The sequence below is a fragment of the Ranitomeya variabilis genome, chromosome 4 (genome assembly GCF_051348905.1).
Source record: "Ranitomeya variabilis isolate aRanVar5 chromosome 4, aRanVar5.hap1, whole genome shotgun sequence".
In the NCBI taxonomy this organism is placed as follows: Eukaryota; Metazoa; Chordata; class Amphibia; order Anura; family Dendrobatidae; genus Ranitomeya; species Ranitomeya variabilis.
This window is the reverse complement of record NC_135235.1, coordinates 690,379,014-690,401,855: the sequence shown is the minus strand read 5'-3', so window position 1 is coordinate 690,401,855 and position 22,842 is coordinate 690,379,014. Positions and strand designations below refer to the sequence as shown.

At 45.8% G+C, this 22,842-nt stretch overlaps 2 long non-coding RNA genes across 2 annotated transcripts; one reads left to right on the top strand and one right to left on the bottom strand.

The window, feature by feature from the left end:
* Positions 1–12,533: 12,533 nt before the first annotated feature.
* Positions 12,534–12,943, bottom strand: LOC143769305 (uncharacterized). Its single transcript, XR_013214337.1, has 3 exons — positions 12,905–12,943; positions 12,737–12,818; positions 12,534–12,562 (listed from the first exon to the last, which is right to left on the bottom strand). It is a non-coding gene; the product is annotated as an uncharacterized LOC143769305 (long non-coding RNA).
* Positions 12,944–14,281: 1,338 nt separating this feature from the next.
* On the top strand, positions 14,282–14,709 carry LOC143769303 (uncharacterized). Its single transcript, XR_013214336.1, has 3 exons — positions 14,282–14,320; positions 14,407–14,488; positions 14,677–14,709. It is a non-coding gene; the product is annotated as an uncharacterized LOC143769303 (long non-coding RNA).
* The last annotated feature ends 8,133 nt before the right edge of the window (positions 14,710–22,842 follow it).

Genomic DNA, 22,842 nt, shown 5'->3' with positions numbered 1-22,842 from the left:
TCAGACGTTTGCATGTGTTTTTGCATGCATTTGCGGTTGCGGACGATACACTGCGGATTTAACCGCAGTTGTGAAACTAGCCTTACTTGTATTTTCTGATTTTTCGAGCTGCACCACTTCAAACCCGAATCTCCTCTCTCATGTCCTTATTGAAGTGATCCTTCATCGAAAGCCAACAAACTTTTACTCTCTTCTCTGTAAAGGGGGAAGAAAAACAAACTTGTTAAAAGACAGCAAAATTCACAGAAAAATAGAGGCATCCAAAATAGCGATACATAATAAAATCCTGTCTGACTTTTGATGTTGCATGGCCCCAATCATCCAGCAGCAATCTGGCCACTTCTTCCCAGAGTCGTCAGATCAAGACTGAGTTGGAATGATTCTGATCATGGGGGACCCACAACGCTGCTTTCTCTTGCACAACTTGAATCAGTAGGTCATTTTCTATGTCAGCAAATCAAATGTGATTACATAACCGGTGTCATGGCAAACTTTCAGAACCTTCAGTGGAGGACATGTTGAAAGAGCAGGCAGCAGTTAAGTGATACACTAGAGAGAAAAAAACAAAAATGTTGACAACAATACTTACATTACAGGCAGTAGTCCAAGCACACAGCAGGCAGGCACAACAGGATCCGAAGCAAAGCACCAGGACGGAGTGAAGAACAGCACCAGGACAGAAGCACCGTGACCAAGACAGCAGCACCAGGACCAAGACAGTAGCACTTAATCTACAAGGAATGAAAAAAAATCTGTACAGAGTACAGAGTGCAAAGACAGCTAGACATTTTCAAAGCTTCTATACTTACATAGATGGCAGCACCGAGACCAAGACAGCAGCATCAGGACCAGGACGGCAGCACCAGGACCAAGAAGGCAGGACTGGAACTAAGACAGCAGCACCTAATCTACAAGGAATGGAAAAAATCTGTACAGAGTACAGAGTGCAAAGACAGAAAGACATTTTCAAAGCTTCTATACTTACATAGACCAAGACACCAGGACGGCAGCATCGGAGCCAGGACGGCAGCACCGGGACCAGGACGGCAGGACGGAGACCAAGACAGCAGTGTCATGATCCATTCCAGGGTTTATTACTGTCTGCCCTTTTTTGTAGGGATCATGTCAAGGGTTAACTTTGCTCTGCCTCATTCTGGGTTCAGGTTTGCTATTTAGCTCCCATGAATATGAATCTTGCTGGCAGTGTCAGCTATAGTTCTGCCTTCGGCGTCTGAACCTGACCATCCTGGTAGCTCTTGATTTGTCCTGCTGTGAGGGTATGTGCACACGCTGCGGATTTTGCTGAGGATCCGCAGCGTTTCCGCAGCTGCGGATCCGCAGCGGTTTCCCATGCATTTACAGTACCATGTAATGCTATGGGAAATGAAATCCGCAGTGCACATGCTGCGGAAAAAAACGCGCGGAAACGCTGCGGTTTATTTTCCGCAGCATGTCAATTCTTTGTGCGGAATCCGCAGCGGTTTTTCACCTGCTCCAATAGGAAGCTGCAGGTGAAAAACCGCAGCGTAAACCGCAATAAAAACCGCGATAAATCCACAGTAAAAACCGCAGCGTTTTTGCACTGCGGATTTATCAAAAATGCTGCGGAAAATTCCGCAATGGAATCCGCAGCGTGTGCACATGGCCTGAACCCTGACTTGACCTGTGTCTGTTAACTCCCTCTGTCTGACCACTCTCTCTGCTGCCCTGTGTGTGCAGTCTCACTTTCCTCTCAAACTCCCCCTGGTGGAGGTTGTGCTGTACTGCACTGCAGCAGCTTGGCATTATCGCTGACCCTACATTTTAAAGGGATTCCTGCATTTTTTTCTCTGCTCTGTTTACTATGGATCCACCCCATGCCTTGGCGGATCAAATGGACAGTTTGACAGTTACGATACAAGACCTGTTTGTGGAACAGAGGGCCTTGTCCTCGTCTCATAACCACCTGTAAAGGGAGTTCTCTGACACAGTTAAATCATTGCAGACTGATTGTAAGCACTCTGACACTGTTGATGTCTCTTTGCACTCTCCTGAACCTACAGTCAAGCTCCCAGATTCCTTCTCTGAGGAGAGGGAGAGATTTCATACTTCAAGGAGAGTTGCAAGCTTTTTTTTTCTCTTAGACCCCGATCTTCTGGAGATGAGAGTCAGCGGGTGGGGATAATCATTTCCTTACTGCAGGAGGGACTTCAGTCATGGGCATACCTCCCAACTTTAGGGGAAGGGAAAGAGGGACAAAGTCAGCGGCGCGCGTAGCGCGCCGTGGCAAATTTTAGGCCACACCCATTTCACAACTAGCCACGCCCCAACCACACCCATTTAGCACTTCTGATCACAATGTTTCGTTAACAATAATTATGAACAAAAAAATATGGCCACACACGACGCTCCATACTGTACAATGGCCATTGGCCACATTATGCTCCATACTGTATAATGGCCCCACATGATGCTACGTACAGTATACTTGCCCCACGTGATGGGGCACGTATAAAATGCCCCATAGCATAAAATACGCTGACACACCCTGACTACGGATCAATATTTTGGGGACATTTCTCCGTATTACGCCCGTAGTACGGCCGTATAATACGTGGCGTATTGTCTTACGCCGAGTGTGACGCCGGCCTTACTGGTATAATTATTATAGGGGCCAAGTCCCTTTTGTATATATCTCCCTGATATACACCGAGCACCATTTTGTGTTCATGTAATTTGTGTTATGGGTTCGACAGGGCTAAAAACATAGTAACACCCACGGAGCACATCTGCCCGGCACCAGGTCCTCCTGACCCCCGGAGTGCGCATACGTGAAGTGCGACCGAAGATTCCTGAGGCGGTGGAGTCAGAGGTGAGTAACGGGGTGAGGGGTCGGCATGCTGCTGCCGTATTTAGCATTTTGGGTGACAATACCCCTTTAACGATAACCATGGGGAGAGGGGTGCTGCACCAGGTTGGTGGAGAATCCGATGGATGGGTACCAGGGGGAGAGTGGGAGCGGGGTGCGCTGCATGGGGAGACAAAGTTTGTGTCAGTCCTCCTAATGCTGTCAGATCAGAGTCTCTGCTGTAACGGGCAGCGCTGCATGGAGAGGGGGAGAGACACATTCACTTACAGTCAGTCTGCAGATCCCCGCTCGCTGCTCCCGCGGTCACGAGAAACCAGTCCGGGTGCTGGCGCTGCCGCTCTAGTGTCCTCAGAGTCCGCCCACGTTGAGGAGGAAGCCGGAGGCGGGCGGTGAGGCAACTCAAGGGGGCGTGGCTACAACGCAGACAGTCCCAGGCAGGGAACGGAACGAACAGCTGCGGGTACAGTAATCGGGCTCTCTCTACGTCCCGGAAGTGGGCGGGGCTTCACTGGCGGCCGCAAATTCGGGATTTTAAATGCCCGAAGCGGGACAGCGGGACCCCGGTGCCAAAGCGGGACTGTCCCGCTGAAATCGGGACGGTTGGGAGGTATGGTCATGGGCTTTCTCTTTACCTGCTTCTGCCCCTGAACGTGTGTCTGTGGATAGATTCTTTGAGGCTTTGGGACTGATTTATGACTAACCAGACCAGGTCAGGGTTGCAGAGGACATGATCATGAGTCTCTCCCAGAATGAACTCACTGCTGAACAGTATTGTTCTAAGTTTAGGCAGTGGTCCGTTGAGGTGTCTTGGGGTGACTCTGCTCTGAGATGCCTGTTTGAGAGAGGACTTTCTGATCATCTCAAGGATGCGCTGGCCCTTCATACACTACCCAGTTCCCTGGTGGAGGCCATGACCCAGGCCATTCGTATGGACTGGAGGTTACGGGAGAGAAGAATTATCCAGCTTGAGATTCCTGTTTTGCCTGCCAAGGCTGAGGTGATGTCATTCAAGGAGACTATGGAAGTTGGTGCCATCAATTTCAAGGAGGAGAGGAAACGGCGATGTAACAAGCTGCCGAGTCTGGGTGATGGTCTAGGAGGTCATCCAGACTCTCAGGTACCATTTTTATAATTTCAAAACGTTTTGTTAGAGGTGGAACTGTGTTATGGAGGTGGTTTTGCATCCACTTCAGCGTTTGTGGACTGTGGATCTTCCATGAACTTCATTGACTATAATCTGGTTTCCAAGTTAAAGTTAGGGACAGTTAGGCTAGAGACTCCCATCCATGTTGTTGCCATTGATAAGACACCGTTGGCTAAAAATGTCCTTAAATTTGTCTCTGAGGTGTTCCTCCTCAAGGTGGGTTTCTTGCACCAAGAATGAATTTCTTGTTATGTTATGAATAATCTTCCTACAGGACTGGTGTTTGGGTTCCCTTGGTTGCAGAGGCATAATCCTGTTATAGACTGGGGATCTCGTGATATTGTTAAATGGGGTCCTAATTGTTCCAATCAGAGGCGTAGCTAGGGGTTCAGCCCAGGGGGGGCGAGACATCTAAGTGGGCCCCTAACCTCTGATTACAACTATGGTGATGCACCCTAATAGTGGACGTAGGAGAACCTCAGCAGATGATCCTGCTGCAACTAAAAAAAAACATCTCCACAAGACCAATACTGATATTACCACCATATTGTGACCATATAGGGGTAGATACCAGTCCTACAAAACAAACAAGTGATTACAGCACAGTTACAGATGGTGACTTACCACTGACGTTCTTTCTGATGGAATTGTTCACTTTTCCCATCTTTTCCATCTGGCCCAGACCGACATGGCGACTTCTCCACCCAGGACTGAGCTGCAGAAATTACAACAAAGACACGTTTCACTTCTCATATTCCAGCCATCACCATCTATTCCCAACCTGCACAAACTCATCATCCTGCATGTAGCCTGATACTGAGCCGCTGCCGTATGTGTCCCTATTACTGCACCTGCTGTGTGATACAAATGCAATGCTCCTCATACTGCATCACATAGTAATGCCACCACTGTGCCCTTACATAGTACAATGTCTCCTTTGTGCTCTCACAGTAGCCCCAAACTCTTTACAGGCCCCCACAGTAGTCCCCACACTGTATATAGGCCCCTACACTGTATGATGGCCCGACAGCAGCCTTCAAACTGTTTAGTGACCCCTGCATTGGCTTCCACACTGTATAATGACTCCTGCCTTAGGTCCCACGCTGTGTAACGGCCCCCACATTATCTACCACACTTTATAATGACCCCTCCATTAGCTTCCACACTGTATAATGACCCCTGCATTAGCTTCCACACTGTATAATGACCCCCGCATTAGCTTCCACGCTGTATAATGGAACCCATTGTAGCTCCCACTCCTTGGATTCTGGTCACTGTCTGTCCCTCTCTGTGGGCTGATACTTGCACAGCCCTGAAATATATGACAAAGACCTAAATAGAAGAAACTGCCAGTGCGTGTGTACAGAGGCCATCATATGGGTATAGCTCCCGGAATGTGTCCAGGTAACCCTAAAGGAATACTCTTGTCTGGATAAGACCCCAAAGAGGGAAACAAAAATGAGGGAACCAGAAAAAAGAGGGGGAGGTAGAATATTACCAATCTAAAGAAAAAAGTACACCCCCGGGCTCTTCTGTTCCTTTTTCCTCTTCTCCCCCTTGGGGATTTCGTGGTCTAGACTGAGTATATGTAAATGGACCCGCACCCATATGTGATTTTCTATATGCACCTACTTGCTGTTTCTATTTTCTTCTGTCTGGCTATTTATCATCTTAATATATACTTACCTTGTAATGTCTTCACATCCTGTTCCGTCTAGATGTGTCCAGATCCCAGAATTCTAAGAGGCGGAAGTTCACAGACCTCCACATTGGGACACCCAAGTGATGGGTGTCTCAATTTGGAAACTGCTTATGGTACCAGCCTCTTGCGCGGTACTACCAGCGGAACACCGTCGCACCACACACCCACTGTATACGCCGTACTCACCACACACCCACTGTATACACCGTACGCACCACACACTGTATACGCCGTACACACCACACACACCATATACACCGTACACACCACACACACACACACTGTATACACCGTACGCACCACACACACACACCGTACGCACCACACATCCACACACACTGTATACGCCGTATGCACCACACACACACTGTATACACCGTACACACCACACACACAGTATACACCATATGCAACACACATACACTGTATACGCCATAGGCACCACACACACACACACTGCATACACCGTACGCACCACACACACACCGTATACGCCATACGCACCACACACCCACTGTATACGCTGTACGCACCACACATCCACACACACTGTATACGCGGTACACACAAACACACTGTATACACCGTACACACCACACACACTGTATACGTCGTACACACTACACACACAGACATACACACTGTATACGCCGTATGCACCAAACACAAACTGTATACACCGTATGCACCACACACACACATAGTATACGCCATACGCACCACACCCACACACACTCTATACGCCGTAGGCAGCACACACACAGACACACACTTTATACTCATCCTCTTGTGCGGTACCACCAGCGGAACACCGTTGCAAACATGCCACTGCCGGGATCAGCCGAATGACTTACTGACCTCCGCCATCTTTGTACAAGAGGAGCGCATAGCACATGGGGTAGACAGGTCAAAGAAGAGAGCACAGACTGAGGAAAGGGAGAGTGGATAGGTGGGGAAGCACATGGGGGGGAGAGATTCTCAACGCTACAAAGCCTGCCCCCATCGTGACATTACTGCCCTCCCGATGCGATAGCATCGGGTCTCCATATAGTAAATATATATTCATCCTCAACTTTTTTAATAAAAGATTATACCTTTTATTTTTCATATTTTGTGTTTTTTATTTTTCGTGTTTACCACCTTAGATTTACTGATATGAAATCATGCAGACACTGGTCTGATAGGATCCTGACCCAGGCTACAGGATAGAACATATATATGGGTTGGGGTCTTATCAGACCAGTGTGTTTGTGTATATACAGTATATATATATATATATATATATATATATATATATATATATATATATATATATATATATATATATATATATGTGTTATATACTGACAAGACTGGTCAGTAATGTGCACTCATAGACGTGACCCCCGCTGCAGGACCCCACACATGAGGAGATTTGACTCTTTCCCATATATGGTATATATAGGAAAGAGACATACTGTATATCCTCATCTGTAGGGTCCTGCACCAGGATCACATCTATGAGTGCACATTACTGACCAGCCGCCATAAATCTTCAGTGCCTTAGAAACGGCAGATACAGCCCAGGAATCCTGCTGGGTCTTATCAGGAGAGCAGCAGAGTAGAGTAGTAGTGTGAGCTGTACTTAACCCCTTAGTGACAGAGCCAATTTGGTACTTAATGACCGAGCCAATTTTTACAATTCTGACCAGTGTCACTTTATGAGGTTATAACTCTGGAACGCTTTATCGGATCCCGCTGATTCTGAGATATTACTTGCGATTATTTATGAAAAAAATGGAAATATGGCGAAAATTTTTAAAATTTTGCAATTTTCAAACTTTGTATTTTTATGCCCTTAAATCAGAGAGATATGTCACAAAAAATAGTTAATAAATAACATTTCTCACATGTCTACTTTACATCAGCACAATTTTGGAAACAATTTTTTTTTTTGTTAGGGAGTTATAAGGGTTAAAAGTTGACCAGCAATTTCTCATTTTTACAACACCATGTTTTTTTTAGGGACCACATCACCTTTGAAGTGATTTTGAGGGGTCTATATGATAGAAAATAACCAAGTGTGACACCATTCTAAAAACTGCACCCCTCAAGCTGCTCAAAACCACATTCAAGAAGTTTATTAACCCTTTACGTACTTCACAGGAACTAAAACAATGTGGAAGAAAAAAATTAACATTTTACTTTTTTTTGCAAACATTTTACTTCAGAACCATTTTTTTTAATTTTCACAAGTGTAAAAACAGAAATTTAACCACAAATTTTGTTGTGCAATTTTTCCTGAGTACGCCGATACCCCATATGTGGAGGTAAACCACTGTTTGGGCGCACCGCAGAGCTTGGAAGTGAAGGAGCACCGTTTGACTGTTTCAATGCAGAATTGGCTGGAATTGAGATCGGACGCCATGTCGCGTTTGGAGAGCCCCTAATGTGCCTAAACAGTGGAAACCCCCCACAAGTGACACCATTTTGGAAACTAGACCCCCCAAGGAACTTATCTAGATGTGTGGTGAGCACTTTGAACCCCCAAGTGCTTCACAGAAGTTTATAACGTAGAGCCGTGAAAATAAAAAATCGCATTTGTTTTCACAAAAATGATTTTTTCGCCCACAAATTCTTATTTTCACAAGGGTAACAGGAGAAATTAGACCACAAAAGTTGTTGTGCAATTTCTCCTGAGTACGTCGATACCCCATATATGGGGGTAAACCACTGTTTGGGCGCACCGCAGAGCTTGGAAGAGAAGGAGTGTCGTTTTACTTTTTCAATGTAGAATTGGCTGGAATTGAGATCGGACGCCATGTCACGTTTGGAGAGCCGCTGATGTGCCTAAACAGTAGAGACCCCCCACATATGACACCATTTTGGAAACTAGACCCCTTAAGGAACTTATCTAGATGTGTGGTGAGCACTTTAAACCCCCAGGTGCTTCACAGAAGTTTATAACGTAGAGCCGTGAAAATAAAAAAATCGCATTTTTTCTACAAAAATGATCTTTTTGCCTCCAAATTTTTATTTTACCAAGGGTAACAGGAGAAAATGGACCCCAGAAGCTGTTGTACAATTTGTCTTGAGTACGCCGACACCCCATATGTGGGGGTAAACCACTGTTTGGGCGCATGGCTGAGCTCGGAAGCAAAGGAGCGCCATTTGACTTTTCAATGCAAAATTGACTGGAATTGAGATCGGACGCCATGTCGCGTTTGGAGAGCCCCTGATGTGCCTAAACAGCAGAAACCCCCCAAAAGTGACCCCATTTTGGAAACTAGACCCCCCATGGAACTTATCTAGATGTGTAGTGAGAACTTTGAATGCCCAAGTGCATCACAGAAGTTTATAATGCAGAGTCGTGAAAATAAAAAATATATATTTTTTAACAATAAAGATTTTTTAGCCCCCAAGTTTTTATTTTCACAAGGGTAACAAGAGAAATTGGACCCCAAAAGTTGTTGTCCAATTTGTCCTGAGTATGCTGGTACCCCATATGTGGGGGTAAACCACTGTTTGGGCGCATGGCAGAGCTCGGAAGGGAAGGAGTGCCATTTTGGAATGCAGACTTTGATAGAATTGTCTGCGGGCGTTATGTTGCCTTTGCAGACCCCTAATGTACCTAAACAGTAGAAACCCCCAACAAGTGACCCCATTTTGGAAAATAGACCCCCCAAGGAACTTATCTAGATATGTGGTGAGAACTTTGAATGCCCAAGTGCTTCACAGAAGTTTATAATGCAGAGTAGTGAAAATAAAAAATATTTTTTTTCCCACAAAAAAGATTTTTTTAGCCCCCAAATTTTTATTTTCACAAGGGTAACAAGAGAAATTGGACCCCAAAAGTTGTTGTCCAATTTGTCCTGAGTATGCTGGTACCCCATATGTGGGGGTAAACCACTGTTTGGGCGCACGGCAGAGCTCGGAAGGGAAGGAGCGCCATTTTGCAATGCAGACTTTGATAGAATTGTCTGCGGGCGTTATGTTGCGTTTGCAGACCCCTAATGTACCTAAACAGTAGAAACCCCCACAAGTGACCAAATTTTGGAAACTAGACCCCCTAAGGAACTTATCTAGATATGTGGTGAGAACTTTGAAAGCTCAAGTGCTTCACAGAAATTTATAATGCAGAGTAGTGAAAATAAAAAAATATATTTTTTTCCAACAAAAAAGATTTTTAGCCCCCAAGTTTTTATTTTCACAAGGGTAACAGGAGAAATTGGACCCCAAAAGTTGTTGTCCAATTTATCCCGAGTACGCTGATGCCCCATATGTGGGGGTAAACCACTGTTTGGGCGCACGGCAGAGCTCAGAAGGGAGGGAGTACCATTTGACTTTTTTAGCGCAAAATTGGCTGTCGTGTTTGGAGACCCCCTGATGTACCTAAACAGTGGAAACCCCCCAATTCTAACTCCAACCCTAACCCCAACACAGCCCTAACCCTAATCTCAACCCGATCCATAATCCTAATCACAACCCTAACGATAATCACAACCCTAACCCCAAAACAGCCCTAATCTCAACCCTAACCATAACCCTAATCAAAACCCTAAATCCAACACACCCCTAACCCTAATCCCAACCCTAACCCTAATCCCAACCCTAATCCCAAACGTAACACTAATCCCAACCCTAATCCAAACCCTAACCCTAATCCCAACTCTAACCCTAACTTTAGCCCCAACCCTAACTTTAGCCCCAACCCTAACCATAACTTTAGCCCCCGTCGTCACAAAAAAAGTTCAATGTAACCTTTTTTTTGTACGTCGCGTCCGCCATTTCCGCGGATGCGTGGCCGTAACTCTGCCCCCTCCTCCCCAGGACATAGACTGGGCAGCGGATGCGTTGAAAAACTGCATCCGCTGCCCACGTTGTGCACAATTTTCACAACGTGCGTCGGTACATCGGGCCGACGCATTGCGACCGCCCCGTACCGACGCAAGTGTGAAAGAAGCCTTAGGCTACTTTCAGACATAGCGCATTTTTGAGCGCTATTTTGCGGGCGCTTTTCAAAAATGCGCAATGTCATTTTCGTCTGCCGGCAAAGTGAATGAGAAATTCACTTTGCCGTTCAGACACACCGCAAAAAAACGCGGCGCTTTTGTCTGCAAACACGCCGGCGTAAAAAGAATTGACATGTCAATTCTTTACGCAGCGGCGTGTCTGCGTATCCCCCTAGGGCCCCATATTACCTTCCACACACAGCGCCTTTGTCCTGGGTGTCGGCGTCTTTGTACGGAGGGGTTGACGCCCAGGACCGGACGTGACGTCGGACAGGAAGAGGGAAGCCCCCGCCCCCCAGTGAAGCAGCATGGAGTCCTTCTGTGTGTGTGTGTGTGCGTGTGTGTGCGTGTGTGTGCGTGTGTGTGTCCCCATGCGACGCTAGTGCCACCATTGTGCTAAGTCGCCGTATGGGACTACTACTCCCATCCGGTATTAGGATGGGAGAGTTGTCCCTGTGTCCGGCGACTTAGCACAATTGTAAAGTTACACAAAACACCTACACACAATACACATACATGACACACAGTACATACAACATATAACACAGAGTATATACTCACCAACAGCACACTTGTAGGCGAAGCCCTCGATCCTCCAGGAAAAAATCCAAAAATAATAAACCAAATTCATACTCCCTGTCCGCAGAATCCATAAAACGAGTGTCCCACGCCGATCGGCTGCTCTCCGGCGATACACTGCCAGGAGCGAAGCTCCTAGCAGTGTATCGCGTACTGTTCCGGTGTTCAATGACTCCGGCGTCTCGGTTAACAGCAGTACAGCTGCGTTGAACTTTCCCACGCAGCACTGCCGTTAAGCGAGAGTGCCGGGGTCAATGACCGCCGGTAAACTCGCTCGCGCATGCGCAGTGACACACCGACAGGAACTATGGCTCCTGTCAGTGTGTTGCTGCAGCCGTGGAGAGCAGACATATCTCTGGATGTGTCTGTTCTCCATGGAAAATCTTGATATGTGGCAATTAAATACGTGACACGTGGCACTTATACGTGATACGTGTCACTTAAATACGTGGCACTGAAATACGTGATACGTGGCACTTTGATACGTGGCACGTGTCACTTAAATACGTGGCACGTGGCACTGAAATATGTGGCACGTGGCACTTTGATACGTGGCACGTGTCTCTTAAATACGTGGCACGTGGCACTGAAAGATGTGGCACGTGGCACTTTGATACGTGGCACGTGGCACTTTGATACGTGGCACGTGGCACTGAAATATGTGGCACGTGGCACTTGGATACGTGGCACGTGGCACTTTGATACGTGGCACGTGGCACTTTGATACGTAGTAGAATGAACAAAGAGCTAGCACTCGACCGTAGGTGGAAGTTGGTGGTGCAAGTGAACGGAGTCCCAAGACCCCAAAACGTCCAGAAGAATCAAATCACTGCACTCATCATAGTTCAAGTCAAGTTGAAGTGAATATTTATTGAAGGTGAACACGAAGAAATAAGGCAACAAAGAATATTAACGTTTCGGCCACTCGGTGGCCTTGATCACAACTGATGCTGTAACAAGAATAGAAAAACAGTGTATAAACATATAGTATGTACAGTGCTCAAAAGTAAAGAAATATATACAAAATATACAGAGGACTATCCATACAAAGTATGGATATAATGGACCACATGTCAAGGAATGTTTTTAAAGAGACAAAGATGAAGTTCATCATTATCAATAGACCTATGTTAGATACAAGGACTTTAAAAACCAAGAAAGGGTTACTACAAGAAATTATGTATCTAGAGAGATGGTGCAGTAAGTAAGGATGGATAACGTACCCTTAGTAGGTAATTCGTATACCGTCATGTGATAGTAGGGTAGAAAATTCAAAGTAGGGGTGGCCCAGATATTTCCTGTAGAGAAAGCAATAGAAGAGCATGATATGATATATATATATATATATATATATATATATATATATATATATATATATATAGAGTAGTATAGATAACCCAGGGGTTGTTGCATGGGGTTAGTGTAACACTGGACTGTATGTGGGATTACACAGCATATATAGAGGTATTTACCAGAAGGAGCTTTAAAGTTCAATTGTATTTGTCCAGGACAGAGTACCACTCGTTTTAAAATATCTGCCGTATGTTGGATAGACTGCAATATAAACGTATTAACAGGCTGAAAAAAGCCCCAGAGTTGCGCAAAAAGTAGTGTGTTATGTACATCCATAATAACTGTACCTTAGTAGTCTAAGGCCCGTATCCTATAGTCATGGGAAGCCCAGGAGTGGGTAGGGGAAATAAGGTTCTCCACACCAAGTAGGGACCCTCAGCATAGGATGGATCTGCCTATTAGAGACCAGGGATGTGGGCATATTAAAACGGACATAATTACTTGGAGTACTTATCTGTCATAGGGCCGTAGTCTCACATGGATTGGTGGCGCAGTGTATGCGCAGTCCAGGACCGAGAAAATTATTTTTAATTTTCTTTTATTTTTTATTTTTTATTTTTCTTCTTTTTTTCTTCTTTTTTTCATTTTTTCATTCCAGTCATTTATTGTATTCATTTCATTCATTTTTTCATTTAATATATTCAACTTTTATTTTCCATTTTTCATCTCATTTATTTCATTTTTTCAATTATTTGGATTTCTTTATTCATTTATTTATTCATTTTTTCATCATTTTTTATTTAATATTTCTCCCATTTATTTCATTTTTTCATTTATTCCATTCTAATTTTTTTTCAATAATTTTTTTTCATTTTAATAATTTTTTTCATTTTATTCATTCATTTTTTCATTTCTTTGGCTCAATTTATCTAGCTTATAATATTATTTCCATCAGTTACATTGATAACTTTTTTACCCATTCAACTCAAGGTGCCTCCAGTACTGTGAATAATCAATTGTAGTTTGGACTCCTACTAGATATCTTGTTCTAGATATTATGGGTACCCCTTTAACATTCTGTTACAGGACATATTTATACCTTGTATGTTTTTTTATATACATCTATTTATATCTTTCTACTGCCTATTATTCATTGCTCTCAATCTGTTCACATTAATGTCATTTTTCTGATTGCCCCTTATATTGGGCCCAATTAGCGGCTGATACACAGCGAGCCATATACAACCCCATACCACCTATGCCAATAGTGTGTCCTTCACGCTATTTCCAAACACGCTTGTCACTATGTTACACCGTTCCTGCTCTGCTCCTTCCCTAGATACACAGCGCATGCGCCGATTGTCTTCCTTAGTGCGCAGGCGCCGAACTCACTAACATTGGTGCGGTACTGCGCAGGCGCTGGCGTCCGTACGTACTTCCGGTCGCAGGACCGGTGGACTATATTTTGTGCGGCGCTTCCCATGCTGGACGTTGCCGCTTCCACCGCCAAGACACGTGCTGTGTCGGCGTTTTCTCGGTCCTGGACTGCGCATACACTGCGCCACCAATCCATGTGAGACTACGGCCCTATGACAGATAAGTACTCCAAGTAATTATGTCCGTTTTAATATGCCCACATCCCTGGTCTCTAATAGGCAGATCCATCCTATGCTGAGGGTCCCTACTTGGTGTGGAGAACCTTATTTCCCCTACCCACTCCTGGGCTTCCCATGACTATAGGATACGGGCCTTAGACTACTAAGGTACAGTTATTATGGATGTACATAACACACTACTTTTTGCGCAACTCTGGGGCTTTTTTCAGCCTGTTAATACGTTTATATTGCAGTCTATCCAACATACGGCAGATATTTTAAAACGAGTGGTACTCTGTCCTGGACAAATACAATTGAACTTTAAAGCTCCTTCTGGTAAATACCTCTATATATGCTGTGTAATCCCACATACAGTCCAGTGTTACACTAACCCCATGCAACAACCCCTGGGTTATCTATACTACTCTATATATATATATATATATATATATATATATATATATATATATATATATATATATATATATATATCATATCATGCTCTTCTATTGCTTTCTCTACAGGAAATATCTGGGCCACCCCTACTTTGAATTTTCTACCCTACTATCACATGACGGTATACGAATTACCTACTAAGGGTACGTTATCCATCCTTACTTACTGCACCATCTCTCTAGATACATAATTTCTTGTAGTAACCCTTTCTTGGTTTTTAAAGTCCTTGTATCTAACATAGGTCTATTGATAATGATGAACTTCATCTTTGTCTCTTTAAAAACATTCCTTGACATGTGGTCCATTATATCCATACTTTGTATGGATAGTCCTCTGTATATTTTGTATATATTTCTTTACTTTTGAGCACTGTACATACTATATGTTTATACACTGTTTTTCTATTCTTGTTACAGCATCAGTTGTGATCAAGGCCACCGAGTGGCCGAAACGTTAATATTCTTTGTTGCCTTATTTCTTCGTGTTCACCTTCAATAAATATTCACTTCAACTTGACTTGAACTATGATGAGTGCAGTGATTTGATTCTTCTGCACTTTGATACGTGGCACGTGGCACTTTGATACGTGGCACTTTGATACGTGGCACTGAAATATGTGGCACGTGGCACTTTGATACGTGGCACGTGTCACTTAAATACGTGGCACGTGGCACTGAAATATGTGGGACACGTCGCACAAAAAAGTTACATGTAGTTTTTTTGTGTCGACGGTCCGCCGAAGCACGACGCATCCGTCGCACGACGGATGCGACATGTGGCAATCCGTCGCAATGCGTCGCTAATGCAAGCCAATGGAGAAAAAACGCATCCTGCAAGCACTTTTGCAGGATGCGTTTTTTCTCCAACGACGCATTGCGACGGAAGCCAAAAAACGCTAGTGTGAAAGTAGCCTAACCCTAACCCTAGCCCTAACCCTAACCCTAAATTTAGCCCCAACCCTAACCCTAACTCTAACCCTAACCCTAACTCTAACCCTAACCCTAACCCTAATTTTAGCCCCAACTTGTCTTCTCCTGCCGGCCGGCAGATGGCAGCAGATGGCGGGCGCACTGCGCATGCGCCCGCCATGATGAAAAAGCCGGCTGGCAGGAGAAGACAGAAGAGGACCCAGGGACCCCGGGTGAGTATGATAGGGTCCCCGAATCCCCCTATTTCTCTGTCCTCTGATGTGCGATCACATCAGAGGACAGAGAAATAACTGATCGCTTTTTTTTTTTTTTTTTTTGTTTGCGGTCGCCGGTAAACTGTTAATTACCGGCGATCGCAAAGCAGGGGTCGGTGCAAATCGACCCCGATCATGTTCTTTGGGGTCTCGGCTACCCCCGGCAGCCGAGACCCCAAAGAACATCCGGGTGCCGGGCGGCGGGCGCACTGCGCGTGCGCCCGCCATTTTTTCCCGGAAAAAAGATGGCGGCGCCCATGGGGAGACACGAGGAGCACCGGGGGAGGTAGGTAAGTATTGGGGGGCTATTGGGGGCCATCGGGGACCACATTTCTCTGTCCTCCGATGTGCGATCACATCGGAGGACAGAGAAATTAAACGGCAAATCGCGTTTTGTTTTTTTTTGTTGCGACCGCCGGTAAACGGTTAATTACCGGCGATCGCAACTCGGGGGTCGGTAAAAAACCCCCGAATCATGTTCTCTGGGGTCTCGGCTACCCTCGGCAACCGAGACCCCAGAGAAAATCCGACTCTGGGGGGCGCTATTCACTTTTTCCACAGCGCCGTTAATTAACGGCGCTGTGGTTTAAGTACCCTTAGCGGCCGCCGTTAAAAGGCGTATCGGCGGTCGTTAAGGGGTTAAGGTACCGTCTCACAGTGGCACTTTGGTCGCTACGACGGTACGATCCGTGACATTCCAGCGATATCCATACGATATCGTTGTGTCTGACACGCAGCAGCGATCAGGGACCCCGCTGAGAATCGTACGCTTGTAACCAGGGTAAACATCGGGTTACTAAGCGCAGGGCCGCGCTTAGTAACCCGATGTTTACCCTGGTTACCATCGTAAATGTAAAAAAAACCAAACAGTACATACTCACATTCCGGTGTCACGTCCCTCGCCGTCTGCTTCCCGCACTGACTGTGAGTGCCGGCCTTAAAGCACAGCACAGCGGTGACGTCACCGCTGAGCTCTGCTTTTACTTTACGGCCGGCACTCACAGTCAATGCGGGAAGCAGACGGCGAGGGACGTGACACCGGAATGTGAGTATGTACTGTTTTTTTTTTTTTTTACATTTACGATGGTAACCAGGGTAAACATCGGGTTACTAAGCGCGGCCCTGCGCTTAGTAACCCGATGTTTACCCTGGTTACCCGGGGACTTCGGCATCGTTGGTCGCTGGAGAGCTGTCTGTGTGACAGCTCTCCAGCGACCACACAACGACTTACCAACGATCACGGCCAGGTCGTATCGCTGGTCGTGATCTTTGGTAAATCGTTTAGTGTAACGGTACCCTTACACCACTGTGTCCTGCTCCTCTCTCACTGGAAATAGATGCTCCTTCCTGTCTGCTCTGCAGCAGACATGGCATGGCCACTCAGCGTGCAATGTGGGTGTGTCTTCAGTATACTGGAGGCAGGCAGCTGTCAGGTCAGGTACAGTCAGTGGTGCTGGCACTCAGCGTGTATCAGCATGGGGGGGGGCCTTGGGGAATAAGTTCCTCTCTCTTCAGCCACTGCCCACGGTAGTGCAGGGAGATCAAGTCTTCCTCTTCTCTACCATGGAGCTTAATTATATCGGCGGGCTGTGCACGCTGATATAATTTAGTGTAGCATAGCTCCGGGTTGGCCCCTGTGAGCGGTGGGCCCAGGGCGACCGCACCCTCTGCCCCCCTGCTAGCTACGCTACTGGTTCCAATGGTTGTCTTTCTGCTGTGTTTGTGTCCACCATTAGTCCGGAGGGTATTCCGGAGTACCTAAAGGACTTTCGGGATGTGTTCTCCAAAAAAGAGGCTGAGGTCTTACCACCCCATCGTAAGGTAAGTTGTTTTCCAAACTCTATCTTAGGGGAGCATATAACCTTATCTGCATTCAGGAAGGGGATGAGTGGAAAAGGCATTTCTCACCTCCGAGGGTCTGTTTGAAAATTTGGTTATGTCCTTTTGGTCTCACGAACACGCCCGCGGTGTTTCAGAACTTCATGAATGTTTTTTCTGATTTTATCAGGCGCTTCATGATTGTATACCTGTGTAATAGAGTGCAGGGTCGAGTATGTCACCACGGAACAGACGGACCAACTGTTGAGGGGAATTTATTAACAGGAGTATGATTCTCATCGCAGGGAGTAAACAGGGGGTTAATAGAGATAAAGCAAACAGTAAACAGTTAAGCGGAATCGAAATGGTTAACGAATGTTCTTGTAACTTATCAGTCCAGGGCGGTCCTGACTGGAGGGTCCTTATTCCAACGTGGGTACAGTCACCAGCAGCGCTTGAGATCCTGAAGTCTCTCCTCTGTCTCCTGGGAACTGGAGACTCCGGGGTTAAGTCTGTGCAGTCTTTTCTCCCAGTGCAGCTGGAAGCAGGAAGTAACCCAGTCACTCTGCTGCGAGTCTCTGTATATCAGGCTGGCAGTCTCTCTCTCTGCAACAGCAATGCTACACACACACTGAGCAGTTTACTTTGTCAAACTCAGGGGTCCTGGCTTGTCAGTGCGGTCACCGGGGCTGCGCGCTCAGGTCACTGTCGGGGGATACGTCTTCTCTGATTACGGAGGCTTCCAAGTCCACACTCTCACATCCAGCCTCCACTACGGCTGGTATCTCAGCCTCAGTGCCCTCACGGTGAGCACTCTCTCATGGGGAGCGCGGCGCTGCAGCCTGCTCTCTCTGGCATGCTGTCCCCTCTGTGTCACGCGCTCTGCTGTCCCGCTCTTTTCTGACCACACCCCTCTCTCTTCCTCTCTGCCCCCAGCAGTCACATGATCCCCTCTGTCCAGGGCAGAAAGTCCTCCCCCCAACAACCCAGCTGTCCGACTAAGTGGTTCTAGGTAAGGAGCAGGGAAAGCAACCTCCTTACATTTGGATGATATCGTTGTTTTCTCGCCTGACAAGAAATCCCACATTGGTCATTTACGTGCTGTTCTTCACAGGTTACGGGGGAATTCTCTGTTCGCTAAACACAAAAAATGTTTGATTTGTGTCCAGGGGCTTTATTTTCTGGGGATCATCCTTTCTGCGAATGTGTTTCGGATGGATCCCGGAAAGGTACAGGCCATTTTTGATTGGGTGCAACCCAGAGACCTCAAGGGGTTGCAGCATTTTCTGGGTTTTGCCAATTATTACTGGAAATGTATCAAGGGGTTTACTCAGGTAGTCAAGCTACTCATCAATCTCATTCGCAAGGGGGCTGATCTCAAAGTTTGGTCATCATTGGCAGTTGAAGCATTTATTACATTAAAAAAGTGTTTTATGTCTGCTCCTGTATTAGTTCAGCCCGACCCATCTGAACCATTCATTGTAGAGGTGGTCGCATTTGAGGTGGAAGTAGGGGCGGTGTTGTCTCAGGGACCCGTAACTTTGACCAACTTAAGACCATGTGCCTTTTTCTCCTGGAAGTTTTCTTCTGCTGAGAGGAACTATGATGTACGCCTGACATCACAGTCTATAATCCTTTATGTTCCACCCCGAAACGCATGCCGCGCCTGCAGATCATCCTGAGCCTTCCACTTGTAAACCGGAAGTGCTTTCCACCCTTGAATCCATGCCGCGGGCGTCATATTTTTGTACAATTTGTCAATAATGCACAGTATATAGGTTCTTCCCGGGTATTTTTGATGGTAAACAAAATAAGATTTTCCTGTAATTCATTTCTCACACTCTAGATATGATAATGACTTTTCTCTGTAAGGGATTTTTGATGTTTAAAAAAGTTATGCACTAGTTGGACAACCCCTTCTCATTCCTCATATTTGGTCCTGTTTGAAATAAAAACACTTATACAAACCTCCCATGCCAGCACCGTTTCAGTGGTGTTGGCACTTGCTTTCTTTGGGCTCGAGGTTTTTACGTCATGTGAGCCCTGTGCCCAATTAGCGCTGGCATCACTGTCCCCACCTTTGAACAAATCGAGGCTCAAGAGGCAGTCAGAGAGCAGCCGCGGCCCTGGCTTTGTATTGATGATCAATGGGTGCAAGGCTCGTGTGATGTAACAAACTTACATAAGCCCCGAGACAGTGAGTCTAGACACCGCTAATGTGGATCCGGCGCCCCAGCGGAGTATGAGTGTTTTTATTTTAATGAGGCCAAACATGAGGAATGAGTTGACTGAGCAAAAAAAATCATATAGGTATATAATTATCCCTTGATTAGAAGATTCACTGACAAAAGGATAAAACTAAACTTTATTAATTACAAATGTAAAACTATACCCATAATTCACCCCCTGAAGGTTAGTCAGAAGGTGACTAATAGAAAAAAAACATACACCCCACGTCTCAGTATGTAAGGTGAGGTTACGTTTACCCACTCACTCTCCAAGCCTCTCATTGCTATGGGTTTCATCTTCCTCACCAAAGACAACTCATCAGGAGACTATTTAATAATGACCTATATTCAAGCGAGACTAGACGAAAAAAAAATAAGATCATGTATCAGGTTATCCAAAACAGTCAGAATGCTAGACACATATTGGCAGACCCCATACTTCAAACTATATACTTCATGAGTTTATAAGCCACTCCAGTGTCAGGAATAGATAGTATGTGAAAATACAGTATATACCGCTCAGGGAATACTTAACTGCTCCAGAGATAATTTCCATATTCATACTAAATAATAGCACAGATCTCCAGATATGTGGTTGCACATATCCCTAGTCTTTATAATGATATTGCACTCATTCCTTGACAGACTGCAGCATGACCATTAGTTAGAAGCTGCTAATGATCTCTGTAGCAGGTAAGTGTTCCATGAGAGGTATATATTGCGCCATCTGAAAACGGAGTCTAGTCTAGAACAATTTGTCTGCACTACTAATTGACAGCTGTTACAATGCCAAACTAGGGCAGTTCCTATCGGAGAAAAAACACAATAATTATACTGTATTTTCACATACTTTCTATTCCTGACTGACCGCCACTGGAGTGGCTTATAAACTTATGAAGTACTGTATATAAATAACCAAAAAGAGAAGAACAACGGCGGAAGCAAAGTCACAGTATTAAAATCTAATAAATTTTATTAGAGGTCAACTAAGACAACAACTATGAATAAATATATACCGTATATACTCGAGTATAAGCCGACCCGAGTATAAGCCGACCCCCCTAATTTTGCCACAAAAAACTGGGAAAACTTATTGACTCGAGTATAAGCCTAGGGTGGAAAATGCAGCAGGTACCGGTGAATTTCAAAATTAAAAATAGATGCTCCATAACGTTCATTATGGCCCCATAGATGCTCCACATAAAGCTGTGCCATATATAATGCTCTGCACCGTTCATTATGGCCCCATAGATGCTCCACATAAAGCTGTGCCATATATAATGCTCTGCACAGTTCATTATGGCCCCATAGATGCTCCACATAAAGCTGTGCCACATATAATGCTCTGCACCGTTCATTATGGTCCCATAGATGCTCCACATAAAGCTGTGCCACATATAATGCTCTGCACCATTCATTATGGCCCCATAGATGCTCCACATAAAGCTGTGCCATATATACAATGCTCTGCACCGTTGCCCCATAGATACTCCACATAACTTTGTGCCATATATACAATGCTCTGCACCGTTGCCCCATAGATGCTCCACATTAATCTGTGCCATATATACAATGCTCTGCACCGTTGCCCCATAGATGCTCCACATTAATCTGTGCCATATATACAATGCTCTGCACCGTTGCCCCATAGATGCTCCACATTAATCTGTGCCATATATACAATGCTCTGCACCGTTGCCCCATAGATGCTCCACATTAATCTGTGCCATATATACAATCCTCTGCACCGTTGCCCCATAGATACTCCACATAACTCTGTGCCATATATACAATGCTGCTGCAATAAAAAAAAAAAAAAAACACATACTCACCTCTCTTGCTTGCAGCTCCTCAGCGTCTCGTCCCGGCGTCTCTCCGCACTGACTGATCAGGCAGAGGGCGGCGCGCACACTATATGCGTCATCGCGCCCTCTGACCTGCACAGTCAGTGCGGAGAGACGCCGGGAAGATGGAGCAACGCCCGGCGTGTGGAACGAGGACAGGTGAATATGACATACTTACCTGCTCCCGGCGTCCCGCTCCTTCCCCCGGACAGCTGGTCTTCGGTGCCGCAGCCTCTTCCTCTGTCAGCGGTCACCGTCATTAGAGGAATGAATTATGCAGCTCCGCCCCTATGGGAGGTGGAGCAGCATATTCATTTCTCTAATGAGCGGTCCCATGTGACCGCTGTACAGGGGAAGAGGCTGCGGGACCGAAGACCGTGGAGACAGGGGGAGCGACAGGAACGCCGGAACTAGGTGAGTATATGACAGTCCTCACCCGCCGACCCCACCACCGATCATGACTCGAGTATAAGCCGAGAGGGGCACTTTCAGCCCAAAAATTTGGGCTGAAAATCTCGGCTTATACTCGAGTATATACGGTATATAAAAAAAAAGTAGCAATATAATGTCGTCCTCTAGGGGATATACATACAATCTGAAACTACAGGTGCAAAGTTACAAACAGCAACCACATGCAGATGCTCAAAAACACTTAGAATAGTCAATAGGTAAGCATACAAACTTCCCCTTTAAGGGTGAACCCAGGTTTTTTCACTATATATCACGTCTTAGTGGGGGTGTCACCCCTTACCATGGTATGCCTGGACCAGTACCCAGAGAAAACTTTGTATACATAGAGTAAGGTGCTAAGTGCTTAATAAGCCCACTAGTATTTCTGCCAATAGTCTATCAAAAATCATAGCCGTACTGTGCATAGGGGGCTGGCAATCACGCCATACCCAGTATTAACCCCTTCCCGACATGTGACGGAATAGTACGTCACATGTCGGGACCCCCGCTTTGATGTGCGCTCCGGCGGTGAGCGCACATCAAAGTCGCGACATGTCAGCTGTTTTTTACAGCTGACATGTGCGCGCAATAGCGGCGGGTGAAATCGCGATCACCCGCCGCTATTAACTAGTTAAATGCCGCTGTCAAACGCAGACAGCGGCATTTAACTACCGCATCCGGCCGTGCGGCCGGATATGAGCGCATCGCCGA